The sequence below is a fragment of the Peromyscus leucopus genome, chromosome 9 (assembly GCF_004664715.2).
Source record: "Peromyscus leucopus breed LL Stock chromosome 9, UCI_PerLeu_2.1, whole genome shotgun sequence".
Lineage (NCBI taxonomy): Eukaryota > Metazoa > Chordata > Mammalia > Rodentia > Cricetidae > Peromyscus > Peromyscus leucopus.
In genome coordinates, this window is record NC_051070.1 from 101,408,589 (window position 1) to 101,433,433 (window position 24,845).

The 24,845-nt window shown below is 39.1% G+C and overlaps 1 protein-coding gene across 9 annotated transcripts in view; it reads left to right on the forward strand.

Moving 5' to 3' along the window:
• The window catches only part of Nrg3 (neuregulin 3), a 1,038,176-nt gene that overhangs the window by 771,718 nt on the left and 241,613 nt on the right, over nucleotides 1–24,845 (forward strand). The window lies entirely within an intron of this gene.

Here is a 24,845-nt window from a genome sequence, read left to right on the forward strand (position 1 = left end):
TCTCTCTCACACACACACACACACACACACACACACACACACACACACACAAATATTTTTGTAGTGGGTAGCCATTCCAGCTTTAGTCTGGAAGTTCCAACCCCCATTGAGGCTCCAGTAACTTTCATGCCTACAAGGCAGGGCCAAGAGAGGGCCCTAAAGACCCGAGATCCGGATGAGCCTTCTCTTGTTTTCCTGGACCCTGGACGCTGGAGGTAGAACGAGCAGAGTTCTACACAGAACACTGCTGGACTGTGCTGCATCTTTCCCAGACCCTGAGACCTACCTATCCCTTCATTTGTAAGTTCCGCCACTAAATAAATCTCCCTTTTAACTACGTGGAGTGGCCCTAATAATTTCACCAATATATATTTTTTTAATTTCAAAGAATACTTAACCCTGTTAATTCTAAGACCCTTACTCAGCTTATAATTCCAAATTAGAGTATGCAATAATTCAATAAGGAAAAAGAAAAAAAAGAAAGGGAAATTTCATTTTTCATAGACAATTCTGTGACTAATGCATCACAGTAAATTTAACATTGATCACACAACCTCTTTACATCTTGTCTTACTAAGAAGTGGGTTCACCAAGGCCCAAAGTTTGCTGAAGTATTACTACCAGCGGTATTGTACTTACAAGGCCATTGCCACAGCTTCACCTCAAGATACTGCAATGTTATTGGGATAAATATGTGATGAACTTGAAAGAATTAGGTGTCTGATCCAACACACATAGTGCTTGATGAAAGAAGGAAGAAAGGCAGGAAGGAGAGAGGGAGGGGGAAGGAGGGAGGGGAACATGGAGAGAGAACAAGCTGACAGGTGACATTTATTCAGCAGAACAAGGGTACGGCCTTCTTTTGTTCAAATCATTTTCAAGGTTATAGTTATATGTAACTATAGCCAAAGATCATTACCATACCTCTACTGATGTCCAAACTCACATCTAAATCACTACTCCAATCATCATTAAGCTGCTGCCATTAAATGTTGTACCTCCCTCTTAGTCTTTGGACCAGTTGTATTTTTTACTCAAAAAGAAGTCTTTCTAGGCTAAAGCTTGCCTAAAATGTGTCTCTACTAGTTCTCGAAATATGTTTCCTCTTTGGCACATCTGCCCTACTCCTTAAAACAGGACTTTCTCTCCTGGATTGTTTTATTTCTGTTGTATTTTTTTATGTATGCCTCTCTCCTGCTTCCATGGACCTGATAAAAAGGCACTACAAATGTACACTTTTGCCCTAGCACCCTAGCAGACAATACTAGAACAATAAACATTTGCTAACTTTTTAACTTGTAAGCACCTAGGCACACTCTCTCTCTGTCTCTCTGTCTCTGTCTCTGTCTCTCTCTCTCCCTGTGTGTGTGTGTGTGTCTGTGTATGTGCATGTGCACATTGTCTTTATATAACAAGATTTCTAATTATACGCAGAATGCCTATGTTGGTCCTCACATTAACTCAAACACGTATAGTGGACAAATGAGGCTGCTAAGTGTGTCATGTTCTGAGGCTGTACAATTAAGAATATGGTATTTTATCTGTGGAGGCTCAGCAGGCTGCAGTTCATGTGCACTGTAACTTGACAGATAGTGCAAGTGAAAATCACTTTCAACAAGGCTCCACTTAGATCACACACTGGAAATGGATTCATCTAGGTCACACTGTAGACAGAGAAAAACACTGTAACTTTCTGCCAGAGAAAACCAGCTTGAAATCATGTGAGGCATGTCACTCTGGGAGACTCAGATATGGGAAAGAGTTTGAAGTGGAAGTGTGAACATACCCATGCTAAACTGAACTATTGCCAAGATTATTAATGCATCACTTTGATGAGCCAAGAATTTCCATTTTTCCATACAGGAGAGGACCTCTCCAATCATCTGAGGCAGAAAGAGGGCACAGCTTTTTATTTTAAGAATAACACATTTCAACTGGAAGAAAGAATTGCAGCTAGGTTTTGACAGAGCCTGTTGGGAAGGAGAGGCAAGCATGATGTTTTATAAATGTTGGTTTTACAATTAGATTTCTTCGTGTACATGCCTCTGATCATCTATTTAACATAATGTCAGCTGGCCTGTGGAATCATTTCTTTTTTATAAACCATCTGCTTTGTCATAAGAGCCTCTTTAGAGGACACACACAGGCAATGAATTCATTCGTTTTTCAAAATTATCCTGTGTTCTTTCTTTCTATACCCTGTAGCCTGAACAGTAATTTTAAACAGCCTAAGAAAAAATCAGGAAGTGCAGTAGAAGAAATAAATAAATGATCACAAGAAATCATTTCATTGAAGATTTTATCTGTGCACCAATGACCTCACTGTCTGGAGACACACCTCTGACCTGTCAGGAGAAGGAAGTACTGCCCTTGAAATCATGGGTTTTGGATCACTCACATTGCCTGCTGAGATTCAATTTCCTTGTTTTACTTTGGGAATGAAAGCAATGAGACTGTCCATGGAAATACTTCTTAAAATCTTAACTACTAAAGGAACACCAGTTGCAATATTTGTATGCATTTAAGTCACTGCAATTGTAAGCAATTGTTAATTACAAAAAAGCTGGCTAGCACCAGTTGCTAACAATTTTGAATGTTTAATCATTCTCAAAATTCTTTCCTAGCATAGTTCTCATTTTCACATCTATGTGTTGAATCCACACATACCTGCATGTACAGCTAATCTAGTGTGATTAATGAACATGAAATTGTGAGCTAGAATAGTCTCTTTTCCCTAACCATTAGTGTCTACATCTATAGCTCAGACCTGCCACTCTTGTGCATGCCTCTCACTGAATCAGAATGACATGGGCTGTCCTTGAGTCCTTTTGGGAGGCCCCAGTTTGTTTGCATATTCAGTGGTCAGAAGCTATCAGAAGGTTAAGAGTACTAATATCAATCCAGGAATGTGTGGACAGTGGTGTGTCATCAAGCCAGACATTCTGCTTATAAGTACAAGCTGATGCTCCTAAAAACAGTCCATGGGGCTTGAAAGATTGGCTCATTGTTTAAGAGCATATTCTACTTATGCAAATGACTCATGTTTGGTTACCATCATCCATATGGGACAACTCACAATCACCTGTAGCTCCAGCTGTAAGGGACCTCACATTCCTGACTTCCATGGGAACCTGCGCTTATGCAATCCTACCCACACCCTGACAAACATGTAGCCATAACAACAAATGGTAGAAATAAATCTTTATTTAAACAAACAGTTCACTAAACTCCAAAGAGTCATGAAAATTTTAAACCATGCTATACACATAAGGAAAATGTAGCCATTCTCCAAATAGCCACTCTCTTGGTAGTAATAGCAACACACTGATGTCATCTGTTTCTATATATTCAGTGCTTTGGAGTTGTCTAAGTGCTCTAAACCATATTGTCTCACAAGCGTGTTTGCATATACCCAATCCATCCTTTTCTCAGATATTTAACTTGAAAATTCTATTTTCATTAAAATGATAGAGCAGACTAGCTCAAGCCCCATGGTAGCTCACATTTTGGGAAAATCTGCAATGTACAAACCTTGAGTCTATTTTATTTTATTAAGTAGCATTTCAAGAACAAACCTATCTTATTGTCTTCATTTGTAAACATAGTAAGCAGGGCTTAAGATGTTGGCTAGTCTCTCAAGACTCCTGGCAGAGCTGGGATTTGAACTTGAGCCTTCTGAACTTTAGCAGAATGTCCTGTCTGCTTCCCATACTCACACCTGCATCAGCCTGTGAGACTGATTCTGCTAGCTATCTGACAGAAATGAGGCTATGTTGACAAGAGGGCCACACAGCAACTGCTGGGTTGTGATGCATTTTATCTTGGAAAAGATAATGAATACTTAATGATTGCCTGGTGGATTCTACTACTCCCCACCCTGGGAGCTGGCAGTAACAGCTGATTCACTTTATGAAAGCGGGTCAGATGGAAAAAAATCAATGGATTGAGGTGTGGAAGGAAAAAAAAATACAAGAGCTGCAGGAAACAAATTGCCTTTAAATTTTGCCTCTATAATTTCAAAGCCCAAAGCAACTTATTTTGAAATTGGGGTCAAAAAGTAATATTCAAGAAATTTCCCAGCATTTTAAAGGAGTATTTGGTGCCAGTGATACCTAGCACACAAGAATGTGTTTATTCTAGGGATGTTCTGTTTGTAAATGCACACACTTCCTCTGTGTTTGAAAAATAAGAATGTGAGATTTGAGGAGCCTTGTAGGAGAAGGGGCTAGCAACTGCTGTGAGTATTAAAAGGATTCAGAACCCACACCCTTGATCCCTTTGATCTGGAGTTTAGCAGTTTTAGAATAGACTTAGGTATTAAAACTATCAGAAGGCATGGTTCCCTACCAGCCCAGGTGGTTCCCCTTTCTTTATTTCTGACTTGAAGACTGAAAGCACAAAAGAGTTTCTACTTGGGTTTCTTGACTGAGCCACACCTACTGAGTTGTAGAGTTTTACAAAAAGGGAATGTTGTTCAGTGGATATAGCATCAAGAAGTCTACAGAAGACCAAGATCCCCTGTGATAAATTTGATGTTTGAAATCGTGATGATTTTCATAAAGTTAAGAAAAATGACCTGCACATATCAGTGCTCTGCTCAACCTCCCTTCTGTTTCTTCCACAGGGAAATTTTGTTTGTGTTGCTCTTTTTTCTCTTTTCTGGTGTCCATTTATAGATTTATTGAAGTCTAGTAAAGGGGTTAGACTTGCAATTGGAAGGACACATAGAAAGTCTTTAGCTAAGTGTTATAGAAAGTGGATTTTCTAATTAGTTGCACATGATACATTAGAGGAATTCATGCTGAGGTTGGAAGGATTATGGGATTTTGTATTTATTTTTCAGTGCTTATCATATACATTGGAAAATTAAAGATTTGGAGATGTTATCCAATTAAGATGGCTGTTTAATTTTGTTTGACCACTTGTTTCAAATCTGTACTCAAGAACCCTATCTTACCGAAACAGATGCAGAGACCCACAGCCAAGCACTGGGCTGAACTCCTGACGAAGGGAGGAAGGAAGGATTATAGAAACAAGGAGGGTCAAGATCATGATGGGGAAATTGACACGGACAGCTGACCAGAGCTAGTGGGAGCTAAGGGACTCTGGATTAACAGCTGGGGAACTTGCATGGGTCCTAACTAGGCCCTCTGAATGTGGGTGACAGTTGTATGGCTTGATCTGTTTGTGGGGCCCTTGCCAGTGAAACCAGGACTTATCCCAGGTGCATGAACTGACTCTTTAGAGCCCATTCCCTAGGGTTGGGATACCTTGCTAAGCCTTGATGCAGGGGGGAGGAGCTTGGTCCTGCCCCAACTTGGCATGCCAGACTTTGTTGACTCCTCAAGGGAAGCCTTACCCTCTCTAAGGAGTGGATGAGGGGCAGTGAGGGGGAGGTCAGGAGGAGCTGGAGAAGGGACGGGAGGAGGAACTGTGGTTGGTATGAGAAATGAAAAAAAAAATTTTAAAAAGAACCTTATCTTAGGTAAAACCAATCCAATCCTCCTCCTGGAAATGATAGTTTATTCCATCCCATTATTCATAACAACACTAGGCATAGGGTTTGAGTGCCTGTTTGGGATCCTGTCAGTATTTCAGAGCCATAACTAAAGTAGGATTATCTGACACCAATTCTTTCTCTTTTTTTTTCTTTTTTAAATATTTTTTATTGATTCTTTGTGGATTTCACATCATGTAACCCAATCCCACTCATTTCCTTGTCCCTTCCTATCCACCCTCTGGCCTTGCATCCTACCCCTGGAAATAAAATAAAATTAAAAAGAAAAATCTCATCGTGGAAGTTGTAGTGTGTCACAGTATTCCCTTAATCTATACATCTTTCTTGCAAATGTTCATTGCAATGAGTCATTGGTCTGGTTTGGGGCCCCTGGATTCTGCTACACTATCAATAATGGATCCTCACTGGGACTCCTCTTGGATAACTTGTTGCTGCCCTGCTGAAACCATTTCATGAGTCATATTTAAGTCCTTCAATGCACACTTTTTGGTTTTAGCATTAATCTCATGCCAAGTCACTTGCTACAGTGCATTGCACAAAAATATGTATTTATTCACGGGCATTTGTCCCAGATTTCTGGTCAGGGACACATTCCAAAAATACCTAATTGTTTTGGAAGAAAATATCACAGAAGTCATTCCAACCTGTTGGAAACCTGCTCTCAACCCTGGTGTGGTCTTAATGTTTAATTTCTGTTTCTACTTCTAGTAGCTTGTAAATCAATTTAGGATGATTTTGTTTACATACTGTCATTAAACAAGGCTAGCATGTTCACCTGGTGATATCAGCTGAGCTGCCCTTTGAGAACTGTTTTTTTTTAAATATATGATTTACATCTCATGTGTCACTAAACACACCCCATGATTTCATTCATACAGATTTTCTATAGAAAAGAATTCCTCTATCCTACCTCTGTGTGTCCTTTAAGTGTGATGTTAAGGGGAAAATAAAGAAGAAAGAAAGAAGCTAAGGAAGGAAGGAATTATTCCCATGAAATGTCAATGTGTATCATTTGATCTTATGAGATTGCACTTCTGTGAATATATCTTGACACTGAGCTAGTGTTAGTGTGTCTTAAATTCCATCCCCATAGCTCTTTCATAGCATTGTGTGGCAAAGCTGCAGCCACACGCAAGTGCAGACACCACAACCTGGCCTTTGACCCAGTCCCCACTTTAAGTTGGAAAGGACTATGCCAAGATAACACCTATGGTGCACTGTTCTTGGCTTCTAACTTACTATTCACATGTTTGAAGAAGAGCAGCAGTCACACTAACTATATAACTACCGATATACAGCAAAGTCCTCTCTTTAGAATACTAGCACATCAACTACTCCACTAAACCATGAAATATGCTTTGTACTCCTTAGTCTAATAATGCCACCAAGAAGACAGTTTCCTTGCCTGGGCCTGTCTTATTATTCCAATCCATGTGGAAACTTTGTGATAAATCTTCACAGTTTTATTTTATAACACTCCTCATTCTATTTATCCAAGTCTGTTTTTGCCTCTTTGAAATGAGTAGAGGTGGTAACTCCCAGGCCATTTGTTTCTTTCACTTCCTGTCTTTCTGCAAATGTCACTTCATTATTAATTTAAGTGGTGTTTGTGACATGTTGATTCATAAATGGTTGCTCATCCAAAATATGTAAAAATATTTGCATTCGATACTTGATTTATCTCATAATCTTACTGTATAATTGTTTAAAATGCTCTGTATACAAAAAGATGCTCAGAAAATTACAAGAAGAAGGCTGAGCCCCTGCATCCTACTCAAATCAAAGAAGAATTGAAATCTGCTAAAAATAAAAATCAATGATACTAATGTTCACAAATAATTAGGAGCAGTTGGCGTTGAGAACAGGGAAACCAGAATTCATCAAAGAAGGAGGAAGTAGAGAAAATCCCAGACAAGTGCGCACAGCTAGTGGTTCTCAAACCTCAATGCATTTTAAGTCACTTTAAGACTGTTGTTTGTCTTTGCTCTTTTGGGGGGCCTGCCACCCAGCTCCCACATAAATTACACACAGAGGTGTATTCTTAATTATGAATGTTCTCCTTAGCTTGGCATGTTCCTAGCCAGCTTTCCTTAACTTAACTTATCCCATCTACCTTTTCCCTCTGGGCTTTTCCCTTTCTCTTACTTCTGTAAATCTTACTTTTACCTCATGGCTTGCCATGTAGCTGGGTGGCTGGCCCTTGGAGTCCTCCTTCTTCTCTGGCTACTCCTTTTTCCTCCCTGAGTTCTTCTTCTATATAGTCTCTCTGCCTGCTAGCCCCACCTATCCTTTCTCCTGCCTTGCTAGTGGCCGTTCAGTTCTTTATTAGATCATCAGGTGTTTTAGACAAGCACAGTTAACACAGCTTCACAGAGTTAAACAAATACAATATAAACAAAGTAGCACACCTTAAAATACTGTTCTACAACAGGAAACCATATCAAACATTGATTACAACATTATAGATGTTGACTTTGTCTCCTTTCCATGTTAGCTCTGCTAATTACTTTTTGTTTGTTTATTTGGTTGGGTTTTTTTTTTTTTTTTTTTTTTTGAGACAGGTTTCTCTGTGTCTTTGGTGTCTGTCCTGGATCTTGCTGTGTAGACCAGGCTGGCCTCGAACTCACAGAGATCCACCTGGCTTTGCCTCTCGAGTGCTGGGATTAAAGGCATACACCACCACCACCTGGTGCTAATTAATTTTAATAGAAAGGCCTTGATCACAGGTTGTGTGGAGTTAGAGGCACTAGCCATGTTTTCCTTAAACAAACCTTCTAGGTCAGTGGTTCTCAGCAAGTGGGTTGTGATCCTTTTTGGAGTCCAGTGATACTTTTTATAAGAGTTGCCTCAGACCATTGGAAAACACAGATATTTGTATTGTAATTCATAACAGTAGCAAAATTAGAGTAATGAAGTAGCAACAAAAGTAATTGTATGGTTGGAGTCACCACATGGGGAACTGTGTAAAGGGTCATAGCATTAAGAAGTTTGAGAACCACCGCCCTTGGTCTTTCTGATACCTGCCCCCAAATAAGGCAGTACATCCTATACTGTTCCACTGGCCTATTTCTTTTCTTTTATCACCATATGCACCCCCAAAACTACCCTTCTTGTAAGCTAGTCCCACAAGTGTTTCTTCCCAAACTTAGAGCCCTATGAAACTCTGCCCTCAAAAGTATTAATCAATGCTCCCCAGAAAGGTTTACATGTTGTTGCCTCGGGAAAAACAAAGCAAATTTGGAGCTAACTCTTATCCTACTCTCTACTTGAATCTGAACAAAAGAAAATGAATCTCTTCTCAGAGAGAAAAATCTATACTAGTGATCCATGACAAGATAAAACATTGTTCCCTTCCGGTATTTGCATGATGGCACCTCAGGCTGTTTCCCAGTTTCTACTCACCTGTCCAAGCAGAACAGTGCCTTTGATGACAATATGAACAATATAGAGTGTCTTTATAGATTTATTGTTTTACGAGTCACCCCAGGACAAGCACAGGCGATAACATACCACCTATTAGACAAAGACTATTTTCAAGCCAGATGTTAGTGACTGCAGTATGTTTATTCTTCTGTCTGGATATTGACCCAGCCTATCAGATTTAGATTTAAAATCTAGTATGCTTTGGAATACTTTATCAACCTCAACCTCAGCTGTAGGAACTTCCAGAATCTAGTTGAATTTCCCACTTACTAAGCGCCCATGTACTTCCCTGTTCTCCTTTTTCTCAATCTCCAGCAATTGATGGCAACATTTTGCAAGTAGGCCCACCTCAGGGATTTGTGACAATATTGTCAGCATTAGTAGCTCATTAGAGCAGGAATGTTAAATGCTGCTGGTGGGGGGTAGAGCAACAGAAGGCATGCCTCCCCAAAATGACACTTGCAGCTCTCCAGGGAGAGACATAGGAAATTTGAAAATGCTTCCAAGGAGATTTGCTTATTTACCATTTAGGGATTTGAGATTCTTATGTGTACTGTCTTGTGTGTTTCAATCATGTCCCCAGGGTGGAGTAATTCCTTACAAATATCAGCAATGTTTGTTTCAAATTCCATAGTGTTTTGAAGACATAATATAGGTAAAAGCCCTTAAACATCTTCTAGCTGCCCTACTGTGCAATGCCACTCCTCAAGCATACCATAGCTATTAGCATCTTCACCAGAGCAGCTGTGCCTACTCGCAAGAAACATTTAACAAGGTGGGGCCTGTGGGGCTCATTTAGGGGGATAATTAAGGAGGGTAACATTCCAGCCCTTCTCTTCACTCCTCTCTGGGTATGTGTAATTCAGTTGCAAGGAGTCTGGGTGTGCTATCGTATGTAGAGGGTGGCAGTTTAATTGACAGGGATGGGTTGGGGCCTGGCTAGGACTTTATGGTGGTGAATGTGGCTGTTTAAGGTTCATCTGTGTTCTCATAAGTCACCCCTTGGCAACAGCTCTGTAAGTAAGCCCAAAAAATGAACTGGTTTACCAAGGTGGACTTGGGCGAAGTTATGTCTTTGGTCAGTCCTGGATGATGAATCTGGAGTGATTAGGTTCTTGTTTGTGCTTTCCCAGGAAAACTGTAATTGTGTAAACCACGTTCCTTCCTTGTGAGTCTCCTGTCCTGGGCCAGCTAGCTCACCCAACCACACAAATTTTCTTTCTACAGTGTTTCTCCTTTCACATCAGACTTTATCAATGTAATCATTTAGGTGAGATCAGACCACTTACACTTGAATATTTTATTCTAAAGAACCAATGGGAAAAAAGTAAAAATTTGAAAAACTTTAAAATGATTTTAGAAAAAAAAAATGAAGACCTTCATATCTATTTGTCAGCTTTATGGTATAATTTTTTACATATCAGAATCAGGTCCCTTGAACAAAATAAAACAAAAAATAGGAATGGTCAATTTTTCCCTTTCATCTCATTTCTTCTATTAAAGCCATTATTATAAATCAAAGAAATTTTGATTCTGTGAATTCTGTTCTGATTCTACTCCTTGCTAGTTTGGAGATTTGGGGCCTTTGATATTTTCAGGTAAATTATACTGTATCTAGTTGCATATTGATCAGTTATATTATAAGAGCTAAGGGTGTGAGGAGTTACTGTGGTTGCTTAGTGGAGAAGTGGGATGTTTTCAGTCGTGATAATTTATGCCTAGCTATTGTGTTTCTTGTTTGCAAAAATTGTTTTTCTGTGGTTTTCTCTATATTTTTCATGAATTGCATTTCCTTCCACCCCACACTTTTTTTTCCCTAATGAGTGGTACCTTTGTCCCTTTAGTTTTTGCTGTGGTTTTGCATTTTTTATTTATTTGTTTTACAGCTGTATCTAGAAATGATTACTGTACTTTTAAATGTTTTATTATTGAGTGATATATACATATACTGTTTCTAATTAACTCTCAACAGCAAGGGTTGCTTTTCTTCCATGCTAATAATTAATCTCAGCAAACATATTGAATATTTTCAAAGCAGTTGTTTTGTAAGGTACTGATGCTTCAAGTATTTTGAATATCTGATTCCATTCTCATTTGATAAAATTTCTATTTCCCTGATTCTCCCTCTTGCCCCATGTTAATTGCCTTGCTGTCTTACCGCTCATCTTCCTACTGTCTGCTTCTCTAACAGCCCAGGAGCAGCCAATCTGAACTGGCTCCTAGGAGGCAATAACATTAAGGAGAGTAGGCAGATCTCAGAACCAGCTGCTGCCCAAACTGGCCTTGTGAGCTCTACATTCCTGCAATCTTCTCTTCCTGGGCCTCTGAAACATGCACGCAACAGTACCCAAGCAAACAGCCACAAGCCAGTTTTAGAAGCTAAGTTCTTTAATTAAATTTAAAATTATATTTTCTGTTTACAATGGCCTCTGTATCTAATCAGCTAACCTATACCATCACCACAGTGTTCCTACTGGACAGTGCTTTCAGACCTGTAATCCCCAGGCCTTCCCTTTCCCTTCTGTGGCTTTGATGTCAATGTTCTTTGGAATAAAGACTCACACATCTTTTCCCCAAGCCAGGCCGAGTCTGACTTTATTTTTCAGTTCCATGGGATTTCCTCCATCCTGGCAGGCCACACTCTCAGACTTTTGGCCTGCCGCTGATTAATACAGGGCTGGAGAACCATTGTTTGTTTTGGATGTCTGTTTCATTTTTATTTTGGTCTTTAAATCTGAAACTGCTCTTATATTTTAAGCACTACAAATGAATTATTTAGAACAGAAAAGTTCCTGAAGCAAAAATTCTGTTCTCCTTTGCCAAGAAGTGAATAGTCCATTGCTTTCATTGTGGACATTTTATTCTGTCATAAATAGTGAGGTTACTTACACATAACGGTTTTGCGGCCATGTTGGCTACCACGAGCTTCCAGTTAATATGACCATGGTCAGTAACTTTCTTGTACAATTTGAGCATGGATGTGAGTGTTCCCTTGTCAGAATTCAGACAGAAAAGGAGTTCCCAGGCGTAGGGCACATCACACTGAGCATAACTTTATATTGTCACAATTATTGCACTATTTTATACACTATTATTTGTATAATTTTCCAGGATTAAGATCTGATTGTTGCACATGTTAGGTATAAAATGCTCTCTGACTTGAATTCTCATCACTCTAATTATTAGAGATTATCTTTAAAGAACATTTTTGTTTCTTTATTGTTTCCTTCATTTGTTTTAATTTGGTAATGGTTCATGGATTTGCCTTTATTTATTTCCATATTAATGTCTTTTCTTGTGTTTCCTTGCTGATCTTTTTTGAAAGAGCTGCTTACACATATATAAAATGTATTTTTGATTATGCATTGCCTTATCTGTTACTATTCTGACCCGCCCCTTGAAATCCCGCCCCTTGGCACCACCCCGTGCCCTGACATAAAAGCCTCATTTTAAGGAAAAACTCCTCCCCTTCCTCTCTCTCTTTTCTGCTCTCTCTCTTTCTCCATTCCTGCAGTGTGCGCACCTCTGCTCTTTTGCTCTTCTTTTTCTTCCTTATCCCTCTCTTTCCTATCTTTCTCTTCGTCTCTCTATTATAATAAACTCTCCACGTGGATGTTGCAGCGCCTGGATATGAAGGACTTTCCCCTCGCTGCAGCCCTGGCTGCAGCCCACCATGTTTCCCCTCACATGTGGGATACCCTGGCCTGGCCAGCTGGGGGTTCCCCACTTGTGCAGATTCGTAACCACACCCGAGTTCGAAAACAGTGGAGGGAAAAGTGATCAGGTTTTTACATAGTTCAAAGGATTGCCTTGAACTTACAATTTCTACTTTTGTACACGGCTTGGGAAAGAAAGGGAGAGAGATCACAAATGCTTCTAATGCTCCAGGCCTAAGCAACAGGAAGCTTACTGAAGTCACAGGAAGGCATGGCACCTTGACTATGGGGAATTTTCTTTTACAGGGTAATTTATATGAAGAGACTAAATTGAGTGTTGAGCATTAAAAGCCATAGAAGAATTATTTATTTTGTCTTTGGAAGCTGGCGTTTTTTTAATGGGTTGTTAAGGAATTATGGTCTGGGGGAGCTAGTGAGGAGATGTCTCTGTTGATACACTGCTGGCTGTACAAGCATGAGGATCCGACTTCAGGTTCTCAGCTCCCAGACAAAACCCAGGTACAGAACATCCATCAGTAATCCCAGTGCTAAGGGGGAGACTGGGAGATCAGTGGAGATCAGTGGAGCTCATTGGGAATCAGTAAACTACAGTTCCCAAGAGAGATCCTGTCAAAAAAGTAAGATGGAGAAGGATTGGGGAAGACATTCAATTTTGACCTCTGGTCTGTATGTGAACACACACACACACACACACACACACACACACACACACACACACACAAAAGACCGCAGCACACTTTCTAGTGGGGGACATTTTATCTTGCAAGAATCTCATGTTTGACTCCCTCTGCCTCTGTTATTAAAATCTGCATGGCAACACACAGGGCTGGTGCGGTTCAGAGTTGTGTGTTAAGCATTCTCTTTATTCCCGCCTCCATCCTGTCTCCACAACACAGTCATTTCAGCTGTCACCATTTTTGTTTCTCCTGGAAATGCAGATGGATGCTCCACCACAAAACTGAACCTCTCCCACCAAGACGCCTGTTGTGAGCAGCTGCGGCTGCAGCACCGTGTCAGGGACAGCAAACGTCCAGCACAGAGCCTCTGCACCACAGGCTTCTTTGCAACAGGGCCCCTATGCACTGCTTTGGTTTGCTCTCAAAACATCAGGAATGAATTTGCTTTGGTTACCGCTTCTAGCAAACATTTATGTGAAGAGACGATTTCTCCTTTTCAGTTTAATGATGATACTTTGCTTCTCCTTCCATATGGGAGGATTGTGCCGAATTAAAAAGATCAGATTTTCTTGTGAGAAAATTGCATCCCAGGTCCTAAATTTGGACTGATTGATCTGTATTGCTGATAGTCTTCCAGGAAAATATGGTGGCATATCAGAATACTTACATATAGATATATATCTTATTTAACTATCAACTATTAAATATATCTGGTTTTGTTGTATTTGTTTTAGAAACCCTCTTGCTGTGTAGCCAAGGCTTGACTAAAATTCCCAATCTTCCTTTCTCAGTGTCAGAGTGCTGACTGAGTTTACAGGTTTAGTACACAGCACATGGCTTTATTAACTATATATAAATGAGTCTTCTCCCACCCCAAGCTTAGTGGCTCACAGCGATAAGAGAGAAAAGGTCATCATTTGACTATTAAAAGTCTAGTAGCAATGTTTTACCATGTTTCTGATTGTCTATTCTTAAATGTTTCTGATTGTCTATGCGTAAAATTCTTAAACCTGGGGCTTTTCTTATAAATTCTTAGCTTTTACATTAAGATGAATAAAAAGTGGCTGGAAGAAGTTCTTTGTGTATCCCTACTGAACATCACAGTTCAGTTTCTTCTAAAATAGCAAGACTGAGCTATTTTGAGTCAGATTCAGAAAAGTGGGACCAATTTAGGAATATAAAAGGCCGAGTTGTTGTCAACCTCAACACCTTCAGCAGGATCTCTGATCCCTTTTCTGTCCTGATTGAGTGCTACCATGACACAAAAGCATCCCCTTTCACCCCTTCAAATGTTCTGAGCCTCAGCTAGTTCAACTATTAAATTCAATCAAAATAGAAAAGTCACAGGGTAGCTACTTGATAATATAAATAAAATGCATATGTAAGAACTATTGACATTTCAAAAGTTCAGTCAGATAGATGCCTTGAAGGATATACAATGTCACTGAAAAGGTTAAGTTAAAAACACTATTAGGCAGTTTGTGCTACTACACCAGAACCCAACGACCAAGTACTTTACAAAGTTCTGGTAGCTGGAATGTCTGACATAAGGGTGAGTGAGGGTCTTCTTCAAGACTGCAGACTGCCAACTTCTTATCATATATCATGTGGAGAAGAACACTCAACATTAGGATACCTCTTATGAGAGCAATAATCTCATTTCTAAGGATTCCAGCCTCCCAACTTCATGGCGTTACAAAGGCTCTACATCCAAGAGCCAACCTATGAATATGAATTTATCAGCAGTTGACTTTAGAGTGGATAAGTACACAGAAACACACACAGAAAATGAACTTATATTGTGTTTATATCAGTGCAATTGTAGAGAAATAGTGTAAGAATCTGGCTAAGTAACAAAGTAATTATGTATGCAGGGAGTTCTAAAGAATCGAGATTTTACATATTAATATTTAGCTAAGTTTACAAATGGAGGCTTTACATGTACAAACACATATACTTGCCCTTCTCCATTGAAATCTGGCACTCAGAGTCAGCACAGAAATTTTTTGTATGACTGGCTGCCCTGTAAAAATCTTCCAGGCAAGTTTTAAAATTTAGTGAATCAGTGTTCAGGGCTCTGCTGATCAGAACTGGAGCTGAAGTCAGTTGTAGTCACCCCTGATAAAAATAAGCATTTTTTTGGTCCAAACCAAAACGAAACATTGATGTATTTTATGACAGGCACTTAAAATTACAGAGGAAGGTGTTAGGGAGAAATCAGAGACCCAAGAGACTTAATACTCTGCTACCTACTCCTTGCCTAATAGCATCATGGTAAGTAAATTAAGTTGGAAACTGATTACCACTGATTGCAAAGCTCTTTATATGTAATTTAAAGGATCCATAAAGAACAACTGGTGGTCTGGTTGCCAATATAAATTATCCTGCAACAGGAAATTTGAATGCTTTGATCTGTAAGCTGTAGATACACAATACTAAAATATTTTAGGAACCATTTATTTTAATTAAAGAAAATGGTTCCTATTTAATCAGTGAAAAGAAATTCCTCATATGCAGTCATGTGTTTCTCCATTAGAACTCATCTTTAATACTTCCCTGATTGGGTAATGCAAGCTGACAAAGGAAATGCAAACCCTCCTCAGAACATTCACAGGGATGCCAAATGACAGAAGGGCAACAATGAAGAAATACACCTTGAAAAATGTAGGGTTGAATGCCTTCATCCTAAGCCGTGAGGTTGTGCTGTATGACCTGATTCTTTGTAGTGACATTTTAAGGGAAGGAATCTCATATTTAAGTAATTGAGATTTTGGGTACCTTCTGCTTCCATAATCTCATCCAAGTTCACTGGTGCACACATAGAAAGAAACTAAGAAAGGGTCATCTTTACAAGCTACATTAGTCCCTTCCTCTCCTATGTACCCGAAGGTCTTTATGGATGTCAAAAGCCACACAGTACAAAACCAAACATACTGTTCCAGGATAACAATCACTGTAAAATGACTGACGTTACATATCCTTTCCATTCAAGGAGGCTTTGCCCGGGTCTTTTTTTCAGATCACCACTAGGCTTCTCTAAATGGGCCTATTTTCAGCATCTCTAGAAAGACTGACATCTACAAATACACCTGTTCAAGATACACTGTATACACCAAGGACACAGTTACTATCATGATCTTTTCTCCTTTCTTGTTCATTTCTTGCACATTTTTTCTAGCAAGAAGTCTACTAATAGTGAACATTCTAGAATGTAAGTAGACAATTGTGGGCACAGAAAATGAGGAATCTTTTCAGCAATCAGAAATGAAAAGGTCATGGTCAAAATCCTAGGGCATAGGTAACAGCATCTGTTCTTACCAGGTTTGTGTCATTATAAAAATCCCAAATCATTTTATACCTGTGCTCTAAAACCACAAATAAAACAGTAGACCCAAGAATACTGAGTGGAATGTGCAACCAGTTATGCTGAATAGCATAAGATCTGAAAAATACAAAGCAATTGATAAATAGAACTTCTGCTTTTCTGTATAGCAAATGATGTAGATTACTTCTAGGAGCCTCAGTCTCATCTTATTTACTTCTAACAAATGGGATTTTTTAAAGTACTAATTATAAACTGGACTAATTATGTTGTAGCCTTGGGAAGTTTTAAGAGTAGGTCATTAAACTTGTAATCAGAATTGTGGTGTGGCTTTTTCTAGATAAAGGCTGATAATAAATCCCCCAGAAACTTTTACATGATGTAACTTTTTTTATTTGAAGCCAAGGAACAGGATGAGAACACTAGAGCTTTTCATCTTCAAAAGAGTGTAGGAACTTCAAGTAATTAGCAGTCAGGGCTTTATAATGTGTTAGGCCAGTGAGATTAGCCCTGTTGGCAAAAGAGTCAATGAAATTTCAGAGGAAAAAGGAGATCATTGCCCCCAAGGTGCTGTGAGCAGGGTGTGAGGGCACGTGTGTGTGCCTGTGAGTATAATCATGAGCCACTGAGAACATTTGTAGTAAAGGAACAAATGACATGGGTTGGAAAGACTAGTAAAGCTCTACAGTGAGACTAAGGTAAAGATGTTTTTGCACTATAGTTTACACACACACACACACACACACAAGACCTATTGCCTTAAACTAAATAGAGAAAATGATCTTTGGTACTGATGTTATGAAAATTTGCCTGGATGTTTAGATTGCATTGTTGGACCTTTACATCTACCATTTCCTCCTTGGATTAAACCGATTTTAATAGACAAGATTTGGAAGAAAGAATACATCTTCTTGAACATGTCCATACTTAGTTTTCCTATTTCCCCATAAATTATGAAATGTAACTATTTATGTAACACTATGTAGTTCATATGCAGATACTATATTGTTTTATATAAGGGCCTTGAGTAAACCCATTTTGTGATATCAACAGAGAGTCCGAGAACCAGTGTTAAACTGACAGTGAAAAAAGAACTATGGGGTGGCATTTTATTTGTGCATACCAATAAAGCTTATCTGAAGATCAGAGGAAAGAGCCAGCCACTATACTAAACATAGAAGTCAGGCAATGGTAGCACATGCCTTTAATCCTAGCGTTCTGGAGGCAGAGATCCATTCAGATCTCTGTGAGTTCAATGTCACACTGAGAACAGAGCCACGTGTGGTAGCACACATCTTTAATTCCCAGCACTAGTTAACTATAGAGGTCTGGATGTCTATACAGACAGACATGAACAGACACAGAGGAAGTGATAAAGCTGGGTGGAAAAGTGAAAGTGATGTAGCTGAGGGGAGAAAGAAAGCAAGAGGGCAGGGACAGAAAGACATATAGGTGTGAATATACAGGAAGTAGGTCTCTCTTTAGACTAAGGATTTCTTAGGGTAAGAAGTTGTGGCTATGGCTTGTTCTGTTCCTCTCGTCTCTCAGCTTTCACCCCAATATCTGGCTCAAACGAGAATAGAAATATATATATATATATATATATATATATATATATATATTATAACAAAATTAAGTTTAAACTTGTATCAATAAACTAAAATCCATAGCAATGTAAAACATTTTAAACAAGTTGCTCTTTAAAAGTAGATTCCATAATCTAACCTTTCATTGTATCATATCTATATCATATTCTCTTTTCTTCTTTAGAAATAGATCATATATATATATATATAATTTTTGTGTTCAAGTACAGATGCAGGTTGCTTGGCATATTTAATTTTAATTGCTTTTCTATATTGAGAGGTTGGAATATTTTAACATATTAAGTTCAAAGCGTTCTTGACTATCATGTCTGTTTTTCTTTTAGCAATTTCAAACTCTTTTAAATTATGCTATCAAGTGACAATGAGTATATCATTAAATTGTTGTTTAATTTTTGTTATATATACAATAAGTATAAAATGATAGGCCATCCTTACTAAAAATAGTTAATGGAGCATAAAACTAAAGAGTATACATAATACTCAGGAATGGTTAAGAGCTTTAAGAAATGGAGAAACACAGCCTGAGGTGTTGCTTCAACTTGGACATTCATGCGACTTTGCACACATAATTTCCATGTATCCTGGGGCACTGAAATGCACTTCTCTTAGCCCCAGAGTCCTCCCCATGAAATAGTTGTAGAAGCCCCTCCTTTTCATCATCAGCTCCCTTGAGCGTTACTTCATCTTACTTGAGTAAAGCTCTCAGACGTGTGCTTGATGTAGGCCTGCAGGGAAATTGGTCCTTACTTTAGCTGTTGCACTATAAGATGAAGTACTTTCTAAAAGCACTTTCTGGTCAGTGTATTCAAAGATAAACACCAAAAGGAGCATCACGTGTGACCCCTCTATGCTTAATGCTGACATAAAGTAATCATGGGCTATTTCGTGATTTCAAGTCATAACTCATCTTCCGAGTTTTCGTTTTCGCTTGCCAACAGGTCCAGTGAAACACTGTAGTAGTGTGAATGAGAAATGATCCCCATAGGTGTGAGCACTTCAACGCTTTGTCCCCAGGTGCTGTCAGTGTTTGGAGAGGTCTAGGAAGTGTGGCCTTGTTAGAGGAAGTATATCACTGGAGGCTGGATTTGTGTTTGTGGTTCAAGGTGTGAGCAGCTACTTACTCCAGCTTCCACCTTCCTTCTCTGCCACCATGAACTCTCACCCCTCTGGAGCTGTCAGCTAAAGCTAACATTTTCTTCCTTGAGTTGCTCTGGTCATGGTGTTTATCACAGCAACAGAAAGGTAACTAATAAGAGTACTCTTCTGAATTCCATTTAGCTGGCCCCACTTACTCTGTGTGTGTATGTCTGTATGTGTAGATGTCTGTGTGTCTATTGTTTGTGTGTATGTGTGTGTGATTTGCCCATGTTGCAAAAACATTCAGATTTATAATAATATTCTTCACTCTCTTTTCCATTCCATGTTAGTAGCTTTAATATCATCACCTCCTTTTAAACTTGGCTTTGACGTAAAGGTGGAAGAAGAGAGGAAAGTAGGGTTGTAGCCAGTTAGATTACACTGGCCTCTCTACAAAAGAATGTTTCATCGAAATGATTTGGAAACATCTGGCATCAGATGTGGCATATGAATTTAGGAATGTCTTTGATTCTTAGAAGAAACCATGAAATAGCAAAGAGAACCCTAAATTTAGAAAGAATATGTGGGTCCTGGACTTTGTTCTTCTACTTGTGCCTTTTTATGTCTTACCCAGGTTTCCAGTTCTTATTTAAAAACTTCTTCCTCTATACAATGCTGCTGTGAGGGCAGGTGCTTTTTATGATTTCTTCTTCACAGCATATATACATTGGATATAAAATCTACATATGCATTTGGTTTAATTAGGAGGGAATGTTTTTGGTTTTGTTGTGTGTGTACACACAAAAGTGTCTGTGCATCATATAATATAATATTGGGGCATTCCATTTACAGAAAGTCACATGAAAACAGCACTGCTTGATATAGTCAGCACAATAAAGACTCTAAATCATATTTCAAAACTAAATTGCCCGCCGCATCCTGTGTGCCATCACCAGTAAACATGTTTTTAAATTGGAACTGCACAAATTCCGGCTGTGGTAAAGCACTTGCCCTGCAAGCCTCACGACCAGCACTCAGATTTCCAGGACCTACAGAAAAGCCTCACACAACGGGACACGCAGTTCTAATCCCAGCATTCCTAGTGGGAGATGGGAACTGGCATCAGGAGAATCCCGGGAACCCTGGGGCCAATCAGCCTGAAGTACAAAGCAGACATGGGCAGGAGGGCTCAATAGGCAGAGCAGCCGACCACGGGCTGCTCTCCAGTTCCCTAGGCCTACCTCCTCCCCGGGACCTCTCCCCAGACACGGGAAAGCTTATCACAAAATTTTCCTTTGAGATTTTCCTCTTTGCTTGGTTCATATAACACATGGCATCTGTGTCTTGGTTGGTCTCTTCTACACAGAGTAGTGACTTTCTCAGGAAGTTAGTTACCCCACAACTAGTCTCCTCCTTCTTTTCCTTACCTAGTTTATTATTCTTAGTTTCCAAGGTTGGTCTTAATGGCATTTCAGTGTGCAGAAAGCATGATTACGAAATGGGACTTTTATGCAAAACCAACGTTGATCTGGTCACACAGTACTCTGGTTTCTTCCTAACAGGCTTTCAAACTCTTAATGATTAAATCTAAGCGCCTGAGTCATACTTTTTTATTTTTTTAAGACTGGTTCTGCTTTAAACTTCTTACAGTCTGAGTTACATGAGGTGTGTTAATATGAAATCATTCTCCATTCAGGCCAAAGATTCCTCCCTGCTGATGAATGTCATACATAATGAAAGATTGTATCCCCTTTTCCTCAGCAGTAAATCATTTATCACACAAGGGCGATCTAGTGCTGCAGATTCCTAGCAAAGCTGCCCAAGTCCTCTAGCCTGCAGATATGCTGGTCCTTGTCAGCTGGCTGGACAATAGCCTGGGATCAATGGGAAGTTATGCTGTTCAATTAGGGCTCTGAACTCTAGAGGCTTCTAAGATGGCTTTAGAAAACAATTTACATTCAATGGAGAACTTTCTATGATCTAGACATGTAAACTGGTGAACTCTTCTTCTTTCCTGCCTTGATTAAATCAGAAAGCTCTGTGACTTTTTGCAGTATGCTCTGTGATGTTCACAAACTGATTTGTGAGTGACACTGTGTGGCTACTTTGTTCTCTTTCTCAGGGAGACAATAATTATTACCACTTATTTGAAACATGCTGTGGGTGGTTTATCAGTCTCTTTGTTAATGAATTGGCCTTCTCCTTTATAATGCCAATCATAGGGACACCTTTAAAATAAAAATTATCTCTCAGCTTTTTTTTTTTTCTCTGATTCTGCCTTATCAAGCTCTGTAGCGTTTAGTTTCAGGGAGTTGCCCACCCAGCTCAGAAAGAAAACAAGCTGACTTTCTTGATCTCTTATGAATGCCATACTCTCTCACCATCTCAGACCCCACACTGAGTTCCAGAAAGAACACCACAGCCCCTCACATGGGTCTCTTCTTATGTCTGATTATTGATTGTTGGCGATCATGTGTGACGCATGTGTACACACTGCTTTTCAAACTCAATAGCACAACAGTATTAAAGATAGCCAAAGTAAAGTGAGCTGAAGAGTGAAGCAAAAAGAAGTCCTTTAACCATCCATGCCAGTAGGCCTGCTGCCCAAGAGCTCTTTTGATGGTCTGTGAAGCGTGGTGGTGGTCCACTCAAGGCAGACACTCCAACAACTGCCAACAGCATTACTTCAGTTGAATATCACTTCCTGGTAAAGTTGCCTGTCAGTGCTCAGGCTGTTGAAGAGGCGCGTACTGGGCTGTGTGAATGCTTTATGTGGTTAACACAAGGATGCATAAGGAAGATAAAACCAACATTGCAATGTTGAAAAGGAAAACATACCTGAATTCTGATATAATAGTTATGGTAACAATGCTATACCCTAGCTTAAATCTAGGTAGTCCTGCTGGTAATTTTCTCTGGATGGTTTTTCTCCCATGTAAGTTTGCCTGAGTTAGCAAATAATCCACAGTAAGCAAAGTTAGACTTGGACTTCATGGAAACAATGAATATAATTTTATTTTCTGCCTCACATATTGCATATGCCATAAAAGCAATCCTATTATCTGAAATACCATGTAAACTAGCATTTTTCTTTTATCTGGAAATGCTGTGTATAGAGGAATTCGTGTTGTGGCCTTGGCTAGTCTGTGGATATCAGTTCTGCACCTTGGTATCTATAATGGCCAGAATTGTGATGCTCCCTTAAGCCTCACTTACTCCCAGTGATAGCACCTGAAGGTAGAGCCATTAGGAGACAACCAATATTAAGGACATCTTCAAAGTAGTCTTAGTCTTCTAGGAGTAAGGATAATCATATAGGAATAAGTCTTAGTCACTTCGGAGTAAGAGACAGATCACAGGGGATCAGGAGAAGTATCTTCAGTTCACAGAGAGAGACCTCACCAGCTCTACCATGTTTGTAGGTTTATCTTTTGTAGCTTTTTTCCAGATGTGATAAAATTAAAACTAAAGTGGAAAGGGTTGTTCCATCAGCCCATCTTTGTACTAAATCATACTATATTGTATCCTAAATTATCTGGTACCTTTATACTACATTACATGTTTTAGTTTTATGACTGAAATATTAAGGGAAAAGTGAAAGACAAGAGCAAGTAGGGTCAGGCAACCATATCACAGACTAAGTGTTCATTGAGACTAATGTGATCACACCTCAGCAAGCAATGACTCTCCCCAAGAGACTGTGCCATAATCCCAGGTGAAGATTGGATCTGAGTAAATGGCCACTGATTTGCTGGTAGTGACAGCAAATGATGTACCTGGCCAGGTAGCTGCTAGACACACTGCCTGGTGGAGAAGATATTAGTGCTTCATAATCACACATTTGCACTTGTGTCTCTTCAGTATGTCTTATTTGATGTCACTATTTTCCTTTGTCTCTTGGTGACCGAATGTATTCTATTTCCTGCATTCAAGTAGAAGACTTAAAGCTTGCATGTGAAATCATAGCAGTTTTAAGTTAAGGAATTTGTCTTCATTAGTTTTCATATCCTAATTTTGCCAAAGGGATAAACTGTTAAACAATTCCTAGTGGTTGTTTTGGTAAGATTTTGGGTTCAATTTTATTAGTCAGAAATGTCAGAATGACCCTAGAAGAATCATTTTCATCAGTCATGGACTGGATAACATGTTGGGAAACCTCTAAATTGATAAGGTATTGTAGTTACTTGTTGATAAATCTCTGTATTATAGAAGACAGCTGTTACACTGAAATTTATACAAATCCCACCCTAAATTCTTCCTTTTATAGTCAGAAGTGTTGTAGAAAGTCTGTACCCATAGCTAATCTGTAGATAATGTTAATACCAAGTGGTTAACTTACAGATCTTGCTGTCTTAATTAGTGTTCCTTTTAAAATAAGACCACTTAATTAAATTCTCAGTTCAGCTAAAGAAAGCTTACTCTTTAATCAATGTCACAATATTCTCCATAGTCAAACCTACATTCTAGTTTCAGTTAAAGACTGTCTGGGGACACGAATTTGTTCTAAAACCATTAATGATTTTGAGCCAATGACTCTAGGCTGCAGGTCCCTAGGGAGAAAAATTTCTGGTCCACCCATCACATTTATCATTTAGAACAAGCAGCTTTTGGAATTGTGACTTCTCCACATCTATCTCTTTCATACTGGGCCATTCACTTCAGATTACTTGAGTCAATCTTATGTTTTTATTTGGTTGGTTAATTGGTTTTAGTGTTAGGTTTTGTTTTTAATCCAGATAGTCTAATATGAAGAATGTTATCAACAGTGCATACCCAGCCCTAAGCTCCTGGAAGACCTCCTTTCTGCTCTGTTTCTGAACTCAACTTTTTAAGTTCCACAAATGAGCAATATTGTATATGATTCCACTGTTTGCTCTTAGCTGATTCCTCACAACACAATGTATTTCAGTGATGTATACAGTGTGTACAATATTCATCTGTGATGTCCCAAAGGACAAAATCAATTTTTTTCATTCTGGTTGAAAGTATCTGTACTGGCTGGTGTTGTGTCAACTTGACACAAACTAGAGTCATCAGAGAAGAAGAAGCCTCAGTTGAGAAAATGCCTCCATTAGCTCCATATGTAAGATGTAGTAGGCTTTCTTGGACAGCCAGTCCCCAAATCATAATGCAGAGGCATATTATTAATTATAAATTCTTAGCCTTAGCTTAAGCTTATTCCTACCTATTTTTTGTAACTTAAATTCAACCATTTCTATTAATCTATGTGTTGCCCAGAGGCTTGTTACCTCATCAACCTACAGTCCATCCTGCTTTCCTACTTCCTCTGTGTCTAGCTAGCTGGCCCCCAGCTGGCTGACAGACTCCCCTTTTCTCTCTTCCTGCCAGCCCCACCTATCCCTCCCCTGCCTAGCTATTACCTATTCAGCTTTTTATTAGTCCAATCAGGTGCCTTAGGCAGGCAGGATGAAGTAGCAGTACATCTTTACATAGTTAATCAAATGCAACACATCTTTACATAGTTAAATAATTATTCTGCAACATAAACAAAAGAAACACATCTTTACATAGCCAAACACATAC